Source organism: Struthio camelus, chromosome 13, assembly GCF_040807025.1.
Source record: "Struthio camelus isolate bStrCam1 chromosome 13, bStrCam1.hap1, whole genome shotgun sequence".
NCBI lineage: Eukaryota > Metazoa > Chordata > Aves > Struthioniformes > Struthionidae > Struthio > Struthio camelus.
Window position 1 is genome coordinate 18747035 of NC_090954.1, and position 17930 is coordinate 18764964.

General features: G+C 41.2%; 1 protein-coding gene across 4 annotated transcripts in view; it reads right to left on the minus strand.

The window, feature by feature from the left end:
- Positions 1-17930, minus strand: part of SLIT3 (slit guidance ligand 3) — a 617690-nt gene that overhangs the window by 493985 nt on the left and 105775 nt on the right. The window contains exon 1 of one of the 4 annotated variants that reach the window (XM_068960055.1): positions 15006-15223. The exons of the other annotated variants lie outside the window; for them this stretch is intronic. The gene's annotated coding sequence lies outside the window, so the exon portion shown is untranslated. Of the gene's footprint in view, positions 1-15005; positions 15224-17930 lie in introns of those variants that run through there. 4 annotated transcript variants of the gene reach the window in all.

Here is a 17930-nt window from a genome sequence, read left to right on the forward strand (position 1 = left end):
TACAAGATCAGAATAGAGTTTGACAATCCATCAACAACACAATAAATATTACAAGTTTTATAAAAGAATCAATAACCAAAGGTAATCACACGCTGAATCCTTATTTCAATCTTAAATGGAAATTGATATTTCAATACTTATATACAAACCTAAATCCTTATAAAAAACTGCAATCCTTATATACACAAGGACGCCAAAATTCAAAGTGACACTACTGGATTGTAGCAATTTCCTATTCCTCAGATGCCAGTTCGCTACCTGCTGACTAACACATACGTTTTTGCCTCCAAGGTAATTCAGAACTTGTTCCCTCATCGTGGTTCTAGGTCTTGGACGTACTTAGGTCAATCCTTGTACTAATGCCTCAGCTCTCCCAAGATTCCAGCATTATATTTAATGTAACTCCCCACTTTGCAGCTAGTTCTGGTTGCCTAGTTATGTCTTTCTGGGTATACAGCATTGGGGGCGGGGGGGGGGGGGGGGGGGGGAGAAAGAGATCCCTTGGCCAAAGTCAAAAGCCTTAGTACAGATGGTTAGGACTCAGTTCAACCCCGTACCATGTCCTTTTTTAATGTCTGTGAGGTGTGGGCACAGTAGAAGGTCAGAGGCACATAAAACCCTCTTGGCTCGGTGGTCTTACTCCAAGTAGCGTCTTTGCTTTAAGATAGGCTTCTATTAAATGCACCTTCTGTTTTAAGCAGCATTTTTTTCTGACTTGGGAAACCACCAGATTCTAGGCCCAACCCTGTTAGCTTTTGGTCAGGAAAGAAGTTGCTTCAGTTATTTCATTTGGTTACAGCTATTTACTGTCAATAGGTTTACTACAGCAAAGCTTTCCCTCCTTTCAGGGAACTCTGGAAATCCCAGATTAGTCAATGCGGTAGTGTTCTTAACAATGAAACTGCAAATAATCTCTGACTTTCAATAGTTTCAGTACAGTGGCTGATTTTGCAGCTCAGCGATTAACACCAGAAGTCCTAGAGGGGCACTATTTAGGAAAATATTTATTAATCTATGTCTCTTTAACCTAGCGAGTCATTACATGAAATGAATAAACATTCAAAGTGAGAGTAATCTGGTATCTTAAGATAATTTACAGAATCACAGAACGGTTGAAGTTGGAAGGGACCTCTGGAGATCATCTAGTCCAACCTCCCTGCTCAAGCAGGGTCCTCTAGAGCACATTGCCCAGGACTATATTCAGATGGGTTTTGAATATCTCCAGGGAAGGAGACTCCACCACCTCCCTGGGCAACCTGTTCCAATACTCTGTCACCCTCACTGTAAAAAAGTTTTTCCTCATGTTCAGACAGAACTTCCTGTGGTTCAGTTTCTGCCCGTTGCCTCTCATCCTATCACTGGGCACCACTGAGAAGAGTCTGACCCCATCTTCTTGATGCCCTCCCTTCAGAGACTTCTCCACATTGATCAGATTCCCCCTGAGCCTTCTTTTCTGCAGGCTGAACAGGCCCAGCTCCCTCAGCCTCTCCTCATCCGAGAGATGCTCCAGTCCCTTCATCGTCTTAGTAGCCCTTCGCTGGACTTGTTTCAGGAGCTCCGTTTCTCCCTTGTCCCGCAGAGCCCAGACCGGGACCCAGTACTCCAGGTGAGGCCTCACCAGGGCTGGGTAGAGGGGCAGGATCACCTCCCTCGACCTGCTGGCGACACTCTGCCTAATGCAGCCCAGGATACCGTTGGCCTTCTTGGCCACCAAGGCACGTTGCTGGCTCATGGTCAACTTGTTATCCACCAGGACTCCCAGGTCCTTCTCCGCAGAGCTGCTCTCCAGCAGGTCAGCCCCCAGCCTGTCCTGGTGCCTGGGCTTATTCCTCCCCCGGTGCAGGACCCTGCTCTTGCCTTGGTTGAACCTCAGGAGGTTCCTCTCAGCCCACCTCTCCAGCCTGTCCAGGTCCCTCTGAATACAGCCTTCTAGGGTATCAGCCACTCCTCCCAGCTTTGCATCATCAGCAGACTTGCAGAGGGGGCACTCTGTCCCTTCATCCAAGCCACTGATGAATAAGTTAAACAAGACTAGACCCAGTATTGACCCCTGGGGGACAAGCTCCCCTTGTTGGAGCTACAGGCCTCCAACAAGACTCTGTGCCACTGACCGCAACCCTCTGAGCCCTGCCATTCAGCCAGCTCTCAATCCACCTCACCGTCCACTCATCCAGCCCGCACTTCCTGAGCTTGCCTAGGAGGATGTGATGGGAGACAGTGTCAAAAGCCTTGCTGAAGTCCAGGCAGACAACATCCACTGCTCTCCCCTCCTCTACCCAGCCAGTCATTCCGTCAGAGAAGGCTATCCGATTGGTCAAGCATGATTTCCCTTTGGTGAATCCATGCTGACTACTCCTGATCACCTTCTTGTCCTCCAGATGCTTAGTGATGACCTTCAGGAGGAGCTGTTCCATCACCTTTCCCGGGATGGAGGGGAGGCTGACAGGCCTGTAGTTTCCTGGCTCCTCCTTCTTGCCCTTTTGGAAGGCTGGGGGACGTCTGCTTTCTTCCAGTCCTCAGGCACCTCTCCTGTTCTCCACGTCCTTTCAAAAAGGATTGAGTGTGGCCTAGTAATGACATCCACCAGCTCCCTCAGCACTTGTGTTTGCATCCCATCAGGACCCATGGACTTGTGGGTGTCAGGTTTGCCTAAATGATCTCTAACCTGATCCTCCTTGACCAAGGGAAAGTCTTCCTTTCTCCAGGCTTTCTCCCCGGTCTCCGGGATTCCTGAGGGCTGGTCTGAGCAGAGAAGGCTGAAGCAAAGAAGGCATTCAGTATCTCTTCCTTCTCTGTATCCTTTGTCAGCAGCGCCCCTACCCCATTCAGCAGCAGGCCCACATTTTCCCTAGTCTTCCTTTTACTAATGATGTATTTGAAGAAGCCCTTCTTGTTGTCCTTTACATCCCTTGCCAGATTTAATTCCAAATGGGCCTTGGCCTTCACATCCCTGCATACTCTGACAACGTTCCTGTGTTCCTCCCAACAGTTGCAACCGCATTCAAATTTTCAGATATTTTTCCATTTATGTTAATAGGCAAATAATTCAATAAAAGTAGTACAGACACTGTATACTGTGTTTTACAAGAATCAACTGCCACACACTTCAAAAAAACAGCTATCTTACCCAAGTTATACACCATTATGATTCTTTTCTATCCAACTGTTTCTCATGCAGGTAAGGATTTATATTAATAGAACATGAAGCCCAAAGTTTAGTTTCTGTTTCTATATTAATTTTCTGTGGCTACCGCATACCAGCTCCGATTCATACATGTTTGCGTCATCTTTGTGTTAAACATGAAACAGCGTAAAATCTGCTTCTCTAAAAAGAGTCTCAATTAAAGCAACGCCCAGTGTAATCTACACAGAAGATTCACTTCTATTCATTTCACTTTTTGGATTTTTTTCCCCCCAAGAAGGGCTGCATAAAGTTTGTATCTCGCACAGAACAATGCACTTAAATTAATAAAACCATCTCTTGATCCCTATGAACCAAATAGTTCTGGAGCCAATATGAATGTAGAGCTCGCATTAAAATAAATGTCAACCAGGGTACAATTCAAGGAACATCAGAAAGTTCCTAAGAAACAGAAGAAAACTTATAGTTTTCCTATAAATTTAGCAGTGACATTTTTGAGAATATAGCAAGCACTCCTCTCTGTGATGTTTTTCTTATGCATTTGTAACAGCATTAGAAGTATTTTTTTTAAATGATAGATCAGCTTGGCAGTAACCCACATTCAAAATGTAGGAGACAAAGTTCAAGTGATAATGATTGAACCAGGATTCCTGAATCTAAAGAGTTACTGATATTTTGCATTAGCCCAATTCCTCCAAATAACTCAAGCAGCACACATTCTTGGGAAACAAGGCTTGTATTGTTTTGTCAGTACACTGCTAAAGGACTTTGTCGATCCAAACCACCTGCTAGAATGACAGCTGAGTCATCCTTTTAAACTTTTCCTGTTTGGTTTGTTTTCCCAACCCCCAGTCACTTTCGCAAGGTAACCACGAACATAAACATACAACACCTGAACTGCAGGAAACCTTGTGTTTTCATGGGTAAGTTAACCATTCACTTGGCAATCTACTGCATTCTAGAAGTGTAACCATGAGGAGCACTTCTTCATTTTTAAAAATGCTCCCTGCAGAGTTGCAGGCAAAAGTTCTTCAGTAAAGCCCATCTCTGTCTCTTTCTCGGAGTACTTTGGTGCTTAGTTAAGTAACATGCCAATGCTGTACCTGCTGAGAGGAGAAAAATCCTCTCCCTTATGCATGGATGTATCCATTTCTGTATGCGGACTTTTGGCCATCTTTCTTGTTCTTTACACACCCTGGACCTATTTTATTTTAAGAATTTTCCAGAATATCTGCTATGGAGTTAATTTCGCTTTAATGGGTATAGACTGCCACTAGCCTCTTAACCTTACATGACTGTAATTCCCTATAGAAAGCACTTGGCACTTCTCTTGTGCCTCCAGTCCAAGAACTTCAAAGTCATCATGATCAACTATTCAGTTATAACATTACTCTGAAGCCCTCTGGCAGAACAATCTGCATATCTCCAAATTTAACATATTTTCATCTCAACTTAAGCAACGCAGGAACTAAAGACTTGGGACTGGATTTTATGAAATGCACAAATTCCTTTAATTTCCAAATCACTTGGGTAAGTATGAACATCCCTTGTAAGGACAAAGACAGGAAAAAATTGCAAAATCATATCCAGCTAAAGTAATCTCTTTTTTTTTTTTTTTAAAGTAGGTGATATATTCCGCCTCTAATTTTTGACGTATTTTTCTTCTTAAACCAAAACAGTCAAATGATTGATTTTCAAAGGCCCATGAAAAAGAGTCTTCCTAGAAGTCAATAAACAAATACTAATACACTCAAAAAATGTCACGTGACAATTAATTGTAAAAACTTTCTACTTTTCCAAACTAATTTTAGACTTTTAATATGACTGATGTACTTTTTTTTCCAGTTTCCTTAAGGAATATCCTGCATAGTGGAAACAGGTAGAGACAGCTAGCTGTTTAGCCAGCTGTTTCCACAGTGTAACAACAAAAAAAAGCGTAGGAGTTATCAGTCTTACTGCACTGATAACTACTCTTTTGCCTCCACACTGTTCACACTCAACCACACGAAGGACAACGAGGTGACTGGAAAGAGCCTGCCTCAGCTTAACACAGCTGTACCAAATCCTGCCTGACCAACCTGATTGTTTCTGTGATGAAATGACAAGATGACATGTCCATGGACAAGAAGAAAGCAGCAAATGTGTTTACCTTGACTTCAGCAAGGCCTTTGACCCATAGTATCTTTATATCCAAACTGGTGATATATGGAATACATAAAAGATAAGCTGGATGGAAAACTGGCTGGACCACTGGGTTTAGAGGGTAGCGATCAGCAGCTGATTACTAGCAGTGTCCCTCATGGATAGAGACGAGGGCCAAAATTTTTTGTCTTCATTAATGACCTCGAATACAGGACAGAGTGCTCCTGCAGTAAGTTCACAGATGATACCAAATGAGAAGGAGCAGTCAATACACTGCAAGGCAGGGCTGCAATTCAGCAGGACCTAGGAAGGGTGTAGCCATCAGGGTGAAAGAATTGACTAATCTCTTACAGTCAGGATTTCTGAAAGCTCACCCGTAACACTGCACCCAGTACTGGACTCCGCTGAGAGCACTACGTACACTGAACTTGGAGAGAGTTAGGGGAAGATCTTACTGCAGTCTACAACTACCTAGCAGGTAGCAGAATAGGAGAATACAGAATAGGAGAATGGAGAAAAGATAGAGGCATACTCTTCTTGAAGGCTCACTGTGATAGGCTAAAAGGTAATCAACATTGATTTGAAACACAGGAAATTCGTATTCGAGTAAGGACTTTTCTGTTTTTTTGGTAAACCATAAGGGTAGTCAGATTCCACAGAGAGACTGTGGAATCTCCATTGCTGGAGACATCCAATGCTCAGCTGAACAAGGCTGTGAGCAACCTGATCTAACTGGACTTCCTTTGAACAGAGGATTGGACTAGAAGGAACCTCCAGAGGTCCCCTCCAGCTTGAGTCGATCTATGATTCTGTGGTGACATCCAACAACAATGAATTTGTGAACTACATCCTAACTTCATTGCAGCGGCTCCACCAGCAAAGCCTCTCCAGTGCAACAGCTGACAGTGCCAAATGCAGTCCACATACTTTTTCTCCATCCCCTTAACCAAGCGTCAGAAACAATCACAGTTGCCACGAGCCAAGTAGATCCCAGGAATGAAGTGGCTCAAATAAATAGTTATGCTAGAAAAGAGGAACAAGATAGAAAGAAAGAATCAGTGCCTCCAAAACCACCTTGTGGTGCAAACTCCTATTAAATTCTGCAAGAATAGGTCCCAATCCCCCCTCTCCTCTGCAGTAAGATGGAGTGGCAGAACATTACTAGAGAAAAAATAACCCCTATGAGAATCCACCAGTTCCTGGAAGGATTCAGAAGAGCTCTGCATAGTTTTAGTAACACGAGAAAAGTACTGCAGAGTGCATTAACATAGTAACATTGGGATCCAGTAATTTTGATATTGTTTGTTATCCATGTTAAATCAGAATAACAGTAAATTTATGATCCAACATCTAATAATATTTCTTGCTCTTGCTGAGTAGCCCCATATGTATGATACTGGATAGTTTCAGCCTCAAGAATAATTTAAATTAAATAGCCATAGGACACCTGAAGCGTACAAGTTCTCTGCTGCAGTCTATTATACTTTTCTAACACACCTACACAATATACCTTTTACTTCAAGAAAATTAGATGGTTCCTCCTGATTACAAACGGCTTTCAGGAATGACTCAGTGTTTTCTTGCCGTTTGAACAACGAGAAAACTGATCTCAGAGGTTAAATGCCCTAATTCTGTGAATAAGCTGTCCATCCTCAAGTCCATTACAATAGTGCTTGGTCAATAACCCACATAAAGTGCCCAAATGATCTGAAACTGCTTGCAGATAACACATCTGCCCTTATTTTTATAGTAAGAAGAAAAATGACTTGGAAAATTATAGATGCTAAAAAACAGACAAGAAAAAATTACCTTTTGCAATGGCTATATTCTCCATTGAGCAGATTGCAATCAACAGTCAAGCTTGAGACCTTCTGCTTGAGTCGAGCAGAAAGCAGCACGATGAACTGAAAGATGAAGCAATTTAAATACCCCATTTCTTCCACGGAAATGCCTGTTTATCCCAGCCTGCGGGAATTCCTGACCAAATATGATAGTTTGCAAGTTTTACTATACAGAGAGCAAATGTTACGCTGGCAGAACAATGCTCTAAGTATATACAGTACCTGTTATACTCCCATGCCCTTAACCTTTGTCCACAGGGTTTTATAATTATTCTTCATTTGTTCTGAATCTCCCCTGGTAGTGTCATCTGTGCCCTTGTGGATGAGAAAGAGAACCTGCAAGAAGAACCAGGTCAAAAGGGGCCCATCCTCAAATGCCTATGCATAAATACACAGCCTGGGAAACAAGCAGAAAGACTTAAAGTTTTGGCTACAGATGAGAACTAAGACATCACTGGAATAACTAAGACGTGGCGGGATAGCTCATGTAGTCTTTCGTATGTTTGGTGATGGATGGATGCAGGGTCTTCAACAAAGACAGGCAGGGAAGAAGAGGAGGGGAGGTTGCCCTTTATGTGAAGGAACTGCTCACGTGGACAGAGCTCTCCCCTACGGAAAGGGGGGCAGGCTCCTCAGGAGCGTGCTGATCTGCATCAGAGGAGAAGCCAGTGAGGGTGACACTGTGGTGGGAGTTGGTCAGCAACCACCACCCACTCAGGGTGAGGGAGGGGACAAAATCTTGTCCAAGCCACTTGCAGAAGTCTCCAGATCACAGACCCTGGCTCTTAGGAGGGACTAATCTCCCTGACACCTGCTGGAAAGGCAACCCAGGGGGAGGCAAACAAACCGGGAGGTTTCTGGAGGGTCTTAACGCAGATGCTGGATGGGCCAACGAGGGGTGAGGCTTTCCTGCATCTGCTGCTCCCAGACAGGCAAGAATCGGTCAGGGGGTGATAATCCGCAGCATCCTTGACTTCAGTGACCATGAAGCAAGGGCGTTCAAGGTGCTGAGGGGTGCAAGGAAGGCATGTTGCAGAGTACAGACCTGGACTTCAGGAGAGCAGACCAGCTTATTCAGGGGACTGGTAGGGGGGAATCTTGTGGGAAGCAGCCTTGAAGAGAAAATTTGCTCAGGAGAACTGATAGGTCTTTAAGGACAACCTTAGCATGAGAACACTCCGCGTAGATACTGAAGAAAATGAGCAGGTGTATCAGAAGACCACTGTGGCTAAACAGGCAACTCATGATTGAACTTGAGTGCAAAAGGGGCACGAGCAGAAGCAAGGCTATGCTACACAGGAACACAGAAACGTTGCTCAGGTATGCAAGGATAGTATTCTGAAAGTCAAAACTGAGCTAGAGTTCAAACTGGCTAGGGACATCAAGGACAAGAAAAGCTTCTAGCACTACATTAGCCGGAAAAGAATAAATTAGGAAAAGGTGATGACTTAAGTGAGACTGAGATACTCAATGCGTTCTTTGTGTCGATGTTCACCGACAAGGTCTCCTAAGCCTTTATGCCTAAAGGCAAGGTTCAAGGAGGAGAGGAATGACCAATAGCAGAAGAGGATCATGTCAGGCATCTCTTAAGAAATCCTTACCCATATAAGCCTGTGAAAACAGACAGCATGCATCTGAAGGTGCAGAGAGACCTGGCTGATGTCACTCCAAGGCTGCTCTTTATCATCTTTGATAAAGGTAAATCTTCCATTTACCTTCAAAAAGGGCAAGAAGAATGATATGGTGAAGTACAGGCTGGTCGGTATCAGCCTCTCCTCAGTCCCTGGAAAAGTCACAAAGCAAGTCCTGTTGGAAGCAATTTCTGGGCACATGAAAGAAGATGACTAAAAGCAGTCAACACAGGTCTACTAAGGGTAAAACATACTTTACCAACCAGACTACCTTCTATGCTGAAACGACTAGATCTGTTGTTGAAGGGAGAGCAGCGGATATTATCTACCTTGACTACATGTAGAATACCATGTCCAGTTTTGGGCCCTCAGTACAAGAAAAATTATGATAAATTTGATAAACTTTAATGATCCTCTACTGGATTTAGTTTAAGAATCAGGGGTCTGAATTCACGCCCTGTGAAAAGAGGTTGAGGAAGCTTGCCTTGTTCAGCCTGAAGGGCAAGCTTTGAGGAGAATGAATAGCAGTCTTCCAGTATCTAACAAGACGTTACTAAGACGATAGAGTAAGACTCTTTATCGAGTCACGCAGCAAGAGAAGGAAAAACAATGGTCGTTAAGTTGAAACAGGGGAGTTTCCAATTGTATAAAAAGCTTACTATGAGGATAGTTAAGACCTAGAACAGCTTGCACAGAGATACTGTGGAGTCTCCATCCTTGCTATTTTTCAAGGCCCAGCTGGACAAACCCCTGAGCAACCAGGTCTGAACTTGATGTTGACCCTGCTTTAAGCCGAAGGTTGGACCAGATGACCTCTTAGGTCCCGCACAACCTGATAATTTTATGATTCTACTTTTTCTACATATGAAAGGATGAAACCTTGGAGTAGCTTTTTTCAGGGTAGGGGGGAGGAAGAAAGCTTTAGATCTGAGTCACAAAGAAAATTATAGGAAATACTTTAAAAAACAGTTGCTACAGAAATGTGATTTAATATGCAGAAGCCAGGATATGCACATTTTTTAGGAAAGAGTATAGTACTGTGTTGTTTCAGGTCAATCATTTTCATTCCTCCAAAAAGCTCCATAATCAAGGTGCATATACAAATACAATACTTCATTTTTAGCTTCTTGCTGTTTATTTTCAATTCCTGAATTCTTCTTTTAACTAACCATACCTATTTAAGTCCTACAACCCTCTCTCCTTTTCCATATCCAAGGCATACCAGCTGGTTATATGGGCATGTAGGTGTGGCTACCACATCAGTTCAGTAGTTTTCAAACAAAGACCAAGCATACATATAGGTAGAAAGCAGACAACTTCAAACATTCTTTGGGTCATAATTTCACTCAGCCATCAAATGCATAATCTTCACTGGGATATCAATAGACATGTTCTCACACTTCACAGTGCCCTTTAATTTTGGGCTTTAAAGGTAGTTCTCCCAGTAATGCAAGTTACTCATTCATTATTATCTCAAATAGGAATGCCTTGTTGGCCAATGTAAAACACAACGTTCTGTGATGCCTGAAATTAGGAAAAAGGTTCTAAGTATAAGCACCATTTAGAGCTAAGGTCATTACTACAGTTTATAGCAATCATTTATCCTTCCGCAAAATTTTAAGAAAAATTTCCACAGTAGACTTAATTCTCATTTAACTGAGCACTGTATGAACTGAATGCAATAAAGAAAAAAAAATGAGGACTGATAAAAATTACTGTTCTTCATGAGAGTTCTCCTTGACTTCTAGCCGCTATTTTTTTTTAAATCTCTAGATAATCAAGCATTACTTGTTCACATTACAAAAAAATGCATGTAAACTTCAGCAACATTCTCTAAGCATGTGGAGCATTTGACGTTTCAAGTTACCAAAACAACTCATCCTTGTAAAACCATTTTGCACTAAGCATCTTATACACCCAAGAACAATGTAAGGACATCCTTGGAAAACGTTTCTTCTAAAAAGTAGAGTTAATGTTATTTAGGAATAATTCATTTTTAACTTCTAATAATTCTCATGAGCAATTAACTCAAGGAGTTCCCACACAAGAAAAAAAATTACAACATAAGAACTTTTGATTAGTCCTTATCTTTTGATGCCTTTTCATGTTATCCATTGAAACTCACTACTCTGATGGATTGTCGGTTTTTGTTTCAGACACTTTTGCATTCTTATCAGAGTAGATGTATGTTCTCCTCACTTAAAAAACACCGTCTTTGCCTTGAGGCCTTATTTCTCAACATACACTTCCATTTCTAGAAAATGAACGTTTTTTCTTCGCTCAAGAACTTATTTGTTTCGCCACTATATTCCTATCTCCAGCTTACCTCCCTACTACATTTATTTGGACATTTCAAAAATGCACAATCAGTTCCCTGTACTACTTGATTACAATGAGTTCTCTTATTGCTTCCCAGTTAAATTCCTGAAGTGCTACCTCTAACCAGCTCAACATCGTCATGAGGAAGAGACGACTAGCCCCCTCTCATCACTCTGCTGCAACTTCAGAGTAGGTTATAATTACAGCTATAAGTTCCCACCTCAGTAAATGATGTTGTAACCACTAGTCAACAATGTAACCACTACCACCTCCACCACCTCTTCAAAGAAGAAAGGTGAGAAGAGCAAAGCGAAGCAGTTTCCTCCAAGTTTTTCAGAAATCAGCATTTCAAAAGTCTACTTAACATAAAGCCTCCCCAACCAAAACAAAACTGCTATACAGATGAAAGATAAATTTAGGAAAAGTCCCTAAATTAAAGTTTCATTAAAATTAAGGCAAAGCATGCATCATGACTGACAGGGAGACATACCAGATTATTTGAACTGCTTTCAGGATGCAGTTTTTTCCTTTCTACAATTTCTGTAAGTTTGAACAACATGACTTTCTTTAATTAAAGATTAGCACCTCCATATCTGTCACTAAGGAGAGCAAATACACATCTATGCAAGTGTTGTTTTTTTTTTTTTAAATGGTCTTTACGTTATGCCAGCTTTGTGCTGCAGACACTGTATACTAGTTACATTCTAAAGGATAGCCAAGACTGGGCAATCAAATCTTTGGCAGACAAGTATTCCGTGTTCTTTGCTATTTATTTATCACCAGGAAACAAAAATCAGTAATATTCAAGTAATCAGTAATATTAAAGTCTCTAGATTATCATATATAAACTGCTGGGTAACAGTTATGAGTTTCTTCGATCATCCAACCTTGACAAGATAGTATGTTCCAAGGAACGTGATTACAGAATTCCAGGGAAATTTCTTTCATATTAGAGTGACCTTTTGGAACTCTCTACAGAAAAACTGAAATTAGGAATTAGAAATTTTTCTACTTTGGGGCAAGCTGTTTGAGGAAAGACCTTTCAAAGTCAAGTTTTCATATTAGGCCGTTAATACCTACTTGTCATATATGAAATCGTATCTACTACTAATGCTAAACACCATTTTTGCCAGTCAGGCAGCTGAGTACTTCCTCAAGCTTAAAAGTCGCTAAAATATCCAAAGAAGTACTAATCATTCAACAGTGCCTACCCAGCAAAAGATTTCAGTGAAAACCCTAATACAGTAGGTCAGTTTGACTGAACTGATTTGGAACATTCAGTTCTTCTATGATCTGAGAAAGCATATACGGCTCAGAGCTGTCTGTACCTTTTATAATTACCAGTTTTATTCATTAGTATCTTTAGAACAGCCTGTGTTAGTAATACCGTGCATTCTACTAATACACTTGTTTTGTACAAATTAACTAACACATTTCTTAACAGCTGCAGGAAAAAAGGAAAAAAACAAATGAAAGAACAGAGACCAAGAAGTAGCTCCCTAACTAGCTATTAGTATGCACAAGAATGCACCTACGCCTTTGCTTTCCGCATATTATTTACTTAATAGTTAAGAGGCTGTCTTTTGAAATATTTCATGAGAATGTTCATTCACAAGAAATAGCATATTCCTCCACCACCCCAGAACCCGGCTATTGGGAAAAAACAGTGTGGAGTCAGACATTAAAACCACATTTTGGAGTACTGTGATTTTGCAGATCAAAACCTCAAACTCACTAACATGACAGTTCTCATTTACTGCCATTTCTGTCCTCATGCATAGGAGTATCCTTACGGTAGCTCAAGACTTCTTCACGCTAAGCATTGTACCAACGAATAAGCTTCAAAGGGCTCTGAGCAAAGACCAAAAGAGCAGATGAACAGAGACAAGCAGATGATCATGCTGATCAGTATAGCAGGCACTGACCTCAACAGTGGCCTAACTTGCATCATTTATTTTTATATGACATCATGAAAATTTTATAAAACAAGTTTTTGTTTTTGTTTTTTAATGAGGCCAGTTTCTCCCAAGCAAAACCACCAAAACAAAAGAAAAAAAAAATCCATTCAGAAACTGAGTCAATCAACAGGCCCAGCCCTACTGCCCGCTCCACCCAAGCACGTTCACAGGCTGTTAAAATGGGTTATTAACCTCCAAAGCGCTAACCTCCAAAGCGGTTTATCCCACCTCTCACACATAGTTCTGGCTGAAATAGAAAATGTGATCTTCCTCTGACTATGGAGGCAGAAACAGCTGCAAAGGCATACAGAGAAACAATTCTGAAAAATTACAGACAACTGATCCATCTTGCTTTTTGAGTGACTGCCTGTATGTCCAGCCACACCACAGGTGACTACAGTCACCTCCACAAAGCACTACACATAAGACAGTTAAGGTCTCTCCAATTAAACCCCTAAAAAGACTGCTAAAGGCCTAGTATCTCACACCAGCTTGAGCAGAGCTCCATACAACAGCCAGTGAGATTCTTCAGCTCTAAGAATGCTACTCCAAATATCTGGTTCTCCTACGTGCAATAGGTTTTTGAGGGTTTTCCTTAGTAGTCGGACACTATTTCCGTTAGGCTGCTATCCAGCATGCAGTTCTCTGCAAGCAGGTAGGCAAGTCCTAGTGGCCTTGCTGTAGGAGACACAAAGGCTTCTCCCCAAAAGTCCAGTCGATACAAGTTCAGGATGGCTTCTGCAACAGTACTGCAAGTTTTAAGGAAAGGATTGGTAAAAGCAATTCTGCGAGCAAGATAAACTCTGAAATCAATTTAGAAGTAAGTTATGGAGCGTTACTTTATCTTAATTAAATCAATGGGAAATGAACGTAGGAAATGAACAAAGGACCATCTTTAAAACACTGGATCTTCTTCACCATTTTAGCTGAACTGATGGCTATTGAAAATGCTCCCTTCACAAGTGACAAGAAAGGAAAGAATATAGCCACTGGTTAAAACGATTTCCCCCATGAGGGACAAAATATAAATTAAGGTCCTAGGAAAAAAATAAACAGATAGAAAGGTAGAAGTCTGATGATCCAGAAATCCATCAATCCATCAAAATAGGATTAAAAATATATTGCAGCCACCAAACATACGGCATAAAACTGAAATACAAGACAAATTTATTCTGACAGAGGCAACTGACAGATCAGATTCAGTTGGAGAGGGTAAACTCCAAAGTATCTGGCAGAGAAGGAAGAATCAGCCTCCGAAGCCCTATCTCTTTTCACTGTTTTCTAGAGATAACATAACCTTTAGAACTTGTCCAAAATTTACCCTGTGAGTATAAGATCACAGACTTGGGCCCTTTACATAAATAAGCAGATCTGTTATTTATTTAGTACCATTAGAAAAGAATTTCTGTTGTTTACAAGGCCATTTCTCAATGGGGAAGAACAAGTTCTTTCCATTCCTGAGAGCCATTTAACATCTTAAATGAGGAATCTGACTGGACAGCATTGAAAGGAGATCTGAAAATAGCGAGAGCATTATGGGTTTCCGGAGAAAAGGCTTTAAACATCCTGAAAACAGAACTGCTTCAGCCACGTTACAGCCACCATATTACTAGATCCCAGCCTTTTCTTACCCCGAGAACTACTCGGGGAAAAAGGCCAAACTGGTACAGCCACACAAAACCCATTAACGAACCTAAAAGGGGTTGGAATGACAACAGCAGCACCTGGGCCAAATACCATGTAATAACATAATAATGCAGTTCAATCATCAAGAATGAACAGAAACTCCTTATCACCCAAGGAGCACAAAGGAGCCAGGGATGAGAGGCCCACTGCGTCTGTCTCACGGACTGCACAAAAGAGGACGGGGCACAGAATTTACCATGATACAAATGTTACTGTGATAACATTTTCTAGATAACACTGCTCATCTATGCATCCTCATAATAAGAACGTACGGAAAGACAATTACCTGAAGAAATCCTTGCCACTTATCGCTTCTAGTCATCCTCTGCGCCATCGTCAAACATGATCCGCTAGCACTGAAGCGGCGTACTTGGTTATACTCGTACTTTTGCTCCAGCCATAAAAGACCAGCCACTGTTGAACAACATTTCAATATCGAGCTAGAGAAATACTCCATCTGATCCAGTATCTGCCTGTAGTCACGGATAACAAACAGGCGAAAGAAATGAGGGGTACTAGGTTACTTATGAAGAGCATTCCACAATCTCTTCCAAAGGTTAACACAACATTTCAGATAATTCGGTAGTTATAGTGTTAGAAGGCACAGTGAAGCATATCTCAAAACTGAAGTCAAGCAGCAGAGCTGCACTTTATATAACTCATTTAGGTGTCTCAGGCTAACTTAAAATAGAAGAATGACCCTGGTAATCACAGAAAGTTTGCTACCATGTACCATCTCTTAGGGCTGGAGGCACTTTTGAAAAGAGGGTGCAGAAGGTGCAGTTTACATTGCTCGTTCTGAACTGTAAAGATTTAGTTATGTATTGTAGGTTTGGATTTAGAGAAAGAGGCAAGTTGAAAAAAGACAAAGCAAATCAGGATTTACTAGGCGTGGGGGCAATTTACTTTTTAATTAGATATATGTTAAAAAACATAAATTATTTCATTGCCTTGAAACATTGCTGGAATGCTCACTGCAGTCTTAAGATGAAGGTGGGGGGAAAAAAAGGCAATTCAAATTCAGTCTTCAGAAAATTTATCTGGACATTAGACCAACCTTAGCAGGTAGAAGATGTGGAAAACGCAAACAGCAACACAGTTTTGATTAAGAAAGGATCTTGACAAATTTCAGCTTTGAACTCAAAGCAAAACAATTCTCCATTCAATTCTGGTGAAACAGGTATAAGCCAACATATCTGCGATACTTAAGCAACAGCTTCCATTCTCCACCTTTGTTCAGGCATGATTAAGTCTACTGATCAAGAAAAACGGATCCCACCAGACCAACAAGTGGCAAAAAGCTCTTCATTTTAAAAGATCAGCTGCAGCAACAGGCAACCACGGGAAATCAGGCGCTGTGAGTAACAGGAACTGCGTCAAGAGTTCTACAACAATTAAGCTTCAAGTCCTTTGAGCTCTGGGAGGGAACGCATCCTGATTTAAGTCTCCTGAAGAGTCTCCCAAGCAAGAGAGCTTAATTTTTAATGTTCTATGGCAGAAACTTACTCACTGAATATCCTTATTTGAACCAAGTTTTTTTTTTTCCCTATCATCTTTGTGCCTCACCAAACATCTCTTGAGATTCACATGGGGAAAACCATTTTTTTTCTGCTCTGCAGAAGCTGAGGAATGGGTTAGATACCGCTAATACGCAGACAGCAAACGTTCGTGTCCATGTAGGGCTGGTTATTTTGTTTTAGCTACAACTAGAAACGCCTGAACTAAAAAATATGAAATGGGCATGGCAGTGACATTCCAAAAGATTACTGACAGTGCGCACTGTCAAGGTCAAATGACTTGATAGCAACCAACTTACAAGTGAGACACAGTGCACAAGGCAAGGATTTTCATACAGATAATTGTAAGAATAAACTGTAAGAATAAAAGTGTATTAGGATTTATTTTTGGTATCATTATCCATCCGTACAGGCCCTGAAAAAAATCCAGAAAAGCTAGGCCTACTCTGATACACACTTACACTTCTCTGTACGTGCACATACAAATTCCAGGGAAGGAGAAAAAAAAAAAAAACAAAAAACAATACTTATCATCTATATTTTAGGACCACCAAAAACACAACCACTGTTCTTTGGAAGGGCAACATTTCTTTCATTTGCTGCTTTTGCATGAATCAATACTCAGCTGGAAAAGTAAGGGCACAAAAAAGTGAATGGCCTCACAGCAGTTCATTTAAAAAAAAAAACTGAAGTAATCTGGTCCCCTCGATCTCAGAATCTTAACCAAATCTGAACAAATAGCTACAGACAATAAGGCAGTGCCTAGTGCTAGTTTGTGTAGCTATCAGAATTTAAAAAGGCTAATTTCATCCTCCTTTCTGTTCCCAACACTTCGAAATGAGGTAACAATATTGCAAGACTGCTCCAATACACAAATCCATGTCTGCATTCAGTCAAGCGCGAGCAGTCACTATGAAAGGGAAGTTACCCAAATGAGCCTAAGCAACTCAGTAAAGTTTTTCCAGGATCAGTACCTTTGATGGCAAATTCTCCTAAGCCAAAGCCATGTATGCCTACTCCTTGACACATGACCTGGGGGGGGGGGGGGGAAGGGAGTGGGGGGAGGACCACGCAGGCTTTGGAGACTATTACTACACAAAGAATCGAGTGGTAATCCCTAGTGGGACGAATTCGTACAGAACAGAGTGTCAATGTGAGAGTCAATACGACTATATTTGCGTGTGCTTAACAATGGGTTCTGTAGTAACATGGAAGCACTCAAGACAAGAGCTTGGATTTAATTTGGAGACAAAACTGAGGAAGTTGAAAACTTCTTATAAGCCAGTGCAACTTCAGCAGCTATGTTCACCTAGGCCAAAAACACCATAATAATATATTTGTATAACAGAAACTCCAGACCACACGGAAATGCCAGAGTAAGCAGATGACTAAGCTTCTAAATTGCACCTAAATGTGGACACACTCAATTTAGCTACTCCGACAGAGCACAGAACTGATTAGTCTTTCAAGTTTTATCAATTTAGAAAGATAAAGAATCCCTCAAAGTTAAAAAAAAAAAAAAAAATTTAACACAGATGAGCTACCAATTAAACCAGATTCTAGGCTACTAAGTGTATATTCATCAAGAACTCAAACACACAGCTTAATTCTCCAAATAAACTTTTATATACATATAATGCTACTAATCGGAAGAGCACTAGACATAAACGGGTGAAAAAACACAAAGCCTTATG